Source organism: Lithobates pipiens, unplaced genomic scaffold (genome assembly GCF_037356315.1).
Source record: "Lithobates pipiens isolate NorthernLeopardFrog02 unplaced genomic scaffold, aLitPip1_a1.2 Scaffold_10, whole genome shotgun sequence".
Lineage (NCBI taxonomy): Eukaryota > Metazoa > Chordata > Amphibia > Anura > Ranidae > Lithobates > Lithobates pipiens.
In genome coordinates, this window is record NW_027507686.1 from 24046413 (window position 1) to 24052412 (window position 6000).

A 6000-nucleotide genomic window follows, 5' to 3' on the forward strand; every position below is an offset into this window, starting at 1 on the left:
GTGCCTTCATAGTTCTACTATCAACAACAGTGCCTTCATAGTACCAGTGTCTGCCTAGTTTCAGTGCCAGCAACAGTGCCCTCATAGTACCAGTGCCTTCACAATAACAGTGCCAACTGCATGACATTGATGATCTTGTTTAGCTATTTGTAGAGGTGGCATGCTTCCCACTAGGCACCGAAGTAAAGGGCATTATTCCCATCAATCTAAAATAAACTGGTTTTAGCATTCATTTGATATCATAATCACTTGAATCAATGGTTCTTCTGGAGTTAAAGGCTGAGAAAGGCTGCTTTACCCCCCCCCCCCCCCCATAGGGTAGACTGCCATGAAGGTATCTATTATGCCTTGTCGGTGCAAGGGTCATTGTTGAGCTGCAAAGTGTGACTAGCTTCAGCAGGAAAAGCAGAGGATGCTGCAAATGTCTGTTATATCAAAGAGAACCTGTCATGGGAGTAGTATTTACACTTTAGCAGACCCCCTGATGAAAATGCTATCAGCCTGACATACTAAGCCTCTGGCTTCTCTGGGCCCCCCGGGGGTCTCACTCTGTTCTGGACTTATGAAGCATGAAATCTAGGTCAGTAATCTGCAGGTTAATAATCCTCTGGAAGGGGAGTCATTCATATGTGCCTAGAGCCCCTAAACGCATCTTCTCTATTATCTGTACTATAGAAGAGCTCCAGTCTGTCTGTGGAAATGTCTGGGTATTCTACGCCTCATCTGCAGGATACTAGAGGTCTCTCCGCTACATTGTCTACTTCTCTTCAAGCTTTTACCCTTAACGGAAATAAATTTCTGATGAAAAATGTTATAACACAGCCATTAAATTGCTGCGACTCTGATCTCTCCTCAATTCCTTTTGTTGCTGCTGTTGCTGTGTTCTTATAAGTAATTTGATTTGCACGACGTCTATCAAAAGACCTGCTCCGGCAATAAAACCGGCAGAGCCTATGAATTATTAAACTATATTGAGATTCTTATGTAGCACACAGAATTGCTCACTGAAGCTGAATAGGAAGCCAGCAACTCTTAGCATGGAGAACTACAAGTCTCAGCTTGATGGTGCGGGATATATTAAAGAGCAGCGGTCCCAGCTGAGAAGTAATGCAAGGATCTGAATGTTTTGTTCTAAATTGATATATTTAAGTAGGCTCACTTATAAAAGATTTTAATTTCCACCTTAATTTTTTTTTTTTTTTACATTGTGGTAGTTGTGTGCTCTACTACAATGTGTAGCAAAGCACGTTAGCAATGGTAGATGTACGTTGCAGAGCAAAGCAATGCACATTAGTGCGTTGTGGTGCATAGACCAAAAGATGGTGTGGGCACCAGTTTCTGGCAGTGTACCCAAGCGCAACTTAATGCATTGCCAGGTGTTGTATGTAAAGGAGCATTGGCTTGCCGTTCAAATGAATGACACTGTGTTGCAACAATGCATGTAACATGCATAACTCCCAACTGTCCCCAATTTTGAGGGACTGTCCCTGATTCAGAACAAAGTACCTCTGTCCCACTTTCCTCCTCATTTGTCCCTCATTTTGGTCTGTTCAATATAGTTGTATATAAAATGCACTATTTATCTTTGAAAAGGTGTTTCCCAGTGCTAAACCTTTCATCCAATTTCTAAATTGCTGCATTTGTACATTTCAAAATCCAATATAAAGGAACAATAGTGATAATAAAGCACATGTGGGTTTAGCTAAACCTTTTTTTCCCCCCATATAATTCTCCTTTCAGGGGGCGTGGCAAGGGGTGTGTCCTATGCCTGCATACCTTTGCTAATAGGTGTCCCTCCTTCCCATCTCAAAAAGTTGGGAGGTATGAAAATGTATTGCTGCACATTACTGCAACATCACAAGCAAACAAACATTTCCCAGCACACTTACCAGCTAGCCTGCAAAAAAACAAAAAACAAATGGCCCCTGTCCAACAATCCACATTAAAAACAGAGGGTTTCATTTTCACACATTTGACAATGTATGTATAGACATAGCTCCCTGATTTTGTGGGACTGTCCCTGATTTGGAGCAATGTCCCTCTGTCCCTCATTTGTCCCTCATTTTGGTCTGATCCATATAGATGTATATAAAATGTACTTTTTATCTATCAAAAAGTGTTTCCCAGAGCTAAACCTTTCATCTGATTTCTAAATTGCTGTATTTGTAAATTCCAAAAGCCAATATAAAGGAACAGTAGTGGTAAAAAAAAAAGCACTTGTGGGTTTAACCAATCTTGTTTTTATGTACAATTCTCCTTTAAGAGGGGGGGGCAAGGGGTGTGGCCTATGCCTGCATACTTTTGCTGATGGGTGTTCCTCATTCCCATCTCAAAAAGTTGGGAGGTATGTGTTTAGACCACAGTGCCCCGCCAAGGCTCCTCTGTATACTGCGGTCTAAACTCTATTGTTTTAAGAGTTGGAGAAGTGGATGGATTAACCTCTTGCCTACTGGGCTATAGCCAAATGACAACTACAGCGTGGCCAGTAAGTTCTGGTAGGGCATCATGTGATGCCTGCCACGTGGGCGACAAGCTCTGTCCAATCACAGCTGATCACAATGTAAAGACAAGCCAGTTATCGGCATTCCTCTCCTCATGCTGACAGCGTGAGGAGAGCTGATAACCGGCTTGTGTGAAAGGGACATCTACACTGATAATCAGTTCCCTGAGCAGTTCCAACAGTCTCCACCAGTGCTGCCCATCAGTGCTCCTCATCAGTGCTGCCTATCCCCTACGAGCCACACAAAAAGATTGGAAGAAAAGTGGTTTAAATCTTAAAGGGGGTGTAAAGTCAGTTTTAACATTTTCCCCGAACAACGGTCTGTTGTCGGATTTTCGGATCGTGTGTACACAAGTCCTAACACTGATGGAATTATAGCAAACTAATTTTCAAAGACTTTTTTTTTTCTAGTAAAACACATAGCCATGTATTATTCTCCACAATTTTTTTTATTGTGTATTAAAAAAAAAGAAAACAAATGACATTTAGACATGCCATCTGCCAATGGAACTTAACCAAAAAGTACATTCTATACATCCAAAAATATAGAAAATATACCAAATCAAATCATTATTTAACCAAAAAATAAAATAAAAGCCTCATGCATGTGTCCTGCTTCTTAATATAGGGGGTCAACAATTCCAAGAGTTGGTGAACGCAGGGGTCCGTCATCCGGAGATAATTCCGAAAATCATCTGGATTATTCTCCTGGAGCTCCCGCAGCAAAGGCATATGACATAATTAATCATGATTAACCACTTGCCGACCGCCGCACGACGATGTACGTCGACAGAATGGCACGGGCAGGCATAAGGGCTTACATGTATGTCCTTGCCTGCCCGCGGGTCGGGGGCCCGATCGGGCCCCCGCCCGGTGCCTGCGGCGGTCGGTATTCGTTCGGGAGCGATCCCGGACGAGGGGACGGCCATTCATTCATGGCCACCCCCTCGCGATCGCTCCCGACGAATGAAAATGTCCCGTGACATCACTTCCTCTCCTGTAATGTAAACACAGGAGAGGAAGTGATGTATTCTCTCCTCCGTGTCGGTATTTTTCGTTCCGGCACCGAGGAGAGAGCATCGGTGAGTTGCACAAGCACTACACTACACAGTAGAACATGCCAGGCACACTCACACCCCCCCTTTACCCCCCGATCACCCCCCAATTACCCCTGCCCCCCCCCAGTCACAGTGACACCAATTGCATTTTTTATTTTTTTTGCATTGGTGTCATTTGTGACTGTAATAACTGTTAGGGCAGTTAGGGTTAGCCCCCTTTAGTTCTAATGTGCCCCCCTAACCCCCCCAATAAAGGTTTAACCCCGTGATCACCCCCCCTCGCCAGTGTCACTAAGGCTGGGTTCACATTGCAGCGGTTTATGAGAACGAATGTGATTCGCACCGCACTGCAGTGCAAATCACATCCGATCTCTGTGCGATTCGAGTTCAGCCATACAGATAGTATGGCTGAATTCGTGTCGCACCCGCCGCACCCGCCGCACCCGCCGCAAATTCGCACGGGACCCTTTTTTTGGCCCGCAGCAGAATCGGATCGCATGGGTGTTCACACCATGCGATCCGAGTTTGCAGATCGCACTGCGATATGCGAACTGATCTGGGGGTGTCATTAACATTTCACTGACACTCCCAGCAGTTCGCATAGGGCAGTGTGAACTGCCGCCGGGAGGCATGCGATGCGGGAACCCGCCGCGGATTCATGGCGTTCCCGCATCGCTCCAGTGTGAACCCAGCCTAATAAGCGATCATTTTTCTGATCGCTGTATTAGTGTCACAGGTGACGCTAGTTAGGCAGGTAGGTATTTAGGTTCGCCGCAGCTTTTTATAGCGCCAGGGACCCCCATATACTACCGCATAAAGCCCCCTGATTTCCCCCTAGTTAACCCTTTCACCAGTGATCACCATATAACTGTTACAGGTGACGCTGGTTGGTTAGTTATTTTTTTATAGTTTCAGGGCACCCGCCATTTATTACCTAATAAAGGTTTAACCCCCTGATCACCCGGCGGGTGTCATTTGTGACTGTAATAACTGTTAGGGCAGTTAGGGTTAGCCCCCTTTAGTTCTAAGGTACCCCCCTAACCCCCCCAATAAAGGTTTAACCCCGTGATCACCCCCCGTCGCCAGTGTCACTAAGGCTGGGTTCACATTGCAGCGGTTTATGAGAACGGATGTGATTCGCACCGCACTGCAGTGCAAATCACATCCGATCTCTGTGCGATTCGAGTTCAGCCATACAGATAGTATGGCTGAATTCGTGTCGCACCCGCCGCACCCGCCGCAAACTCGCACGGGACCCTTTTTTTGGTCCGCAGCAGAATCGGATCGCATGGGTGTTCACACCATGCGATCCGAGTTTGCAGATCGCACTGCGATATGCGAACTGATCTGGGGGTGTCATTAACATTTCACTGACACTCCCAGCAGTTCGCATAGGGCAGTGTGAACTGCCGCCGGGAGGCATGTGATGCGGGAACCCGCCGCGCATTTGTGGCGTTCCCACATCGCTCCAGTGTGAACCCAGCCTGATAAGCGATCGTTTTTCTGATCACTGTATTAGTGTCACAGGTGACGCTAGTTAGGCAGGTAGGTATTTAGGTTCGCCGCAGCTTTTTATAGCACCAGGGACCCCCATATACTACCGCATAAAGCCCCCTGATTGCCCCCTAGTTAACCCTTTCACCAGTGATCACCATATAACTGTTACAGGTGACGCTGGTTGGTTAGTTATTTTTTTTTTATAGTTTCAGGGCACCCGCCATTTATTACCTAGTCTCACTAGTGTACCCCTAAATTTAGGGGTGTCTACTTTCCAAAATGGGGTCATTTGGGGGGGGTTTGTGCCATCTTGGCATTTTATGGCCTTCAAAACTGTAACGCCCTTAGAAAGCCTGAAGGCGGTGCTTGGTTTTCGGGGCCCCGTACGCGGCTAGGCTCCCAAAAAGTCCCACATATGTGGTATCCCCGTACTCAGGAGAAGCAGCAGAATTTATTTTGGGGTGTCATTTCACATATGCCCATGGCATGCGTGAGCAATATATCATTTAGTGACAACTTTGTGAAAAAAAAAAAAAAAAAGTTTGTAATTTTCCCGCAACTTGTGGCAAAATATAAAATATTCCATGGACTCAACATGCCTCTCAGCAAATAGCTTGGGGTGTCTACTTTCTAAAATGGGGTCATTTGTGGGGGTTTTGTGCCATCTTGGCATTTTATGGCCTTCAAAACTAATAGGTAGTGAGGAGTGAAGTCAAATATTTACGCCCTTAGAAAACCTGAAGGGGGTTCTTGGTTTTCGGGGCCCCGTACGTGGCTAGGCTCCCAAAAAGTCCCACATATGTGGTATCCCCATACTCAGGAGAAGCAGCAGAATTTATTTTGGGGTGTCATTTCACATATGCCCATAGCATGTGTGAGCAATATATCATTTAGTGACAACTTTGTGAAAAAAAAATAAAAAAAAATTAAAGTTTGTAATTTTCC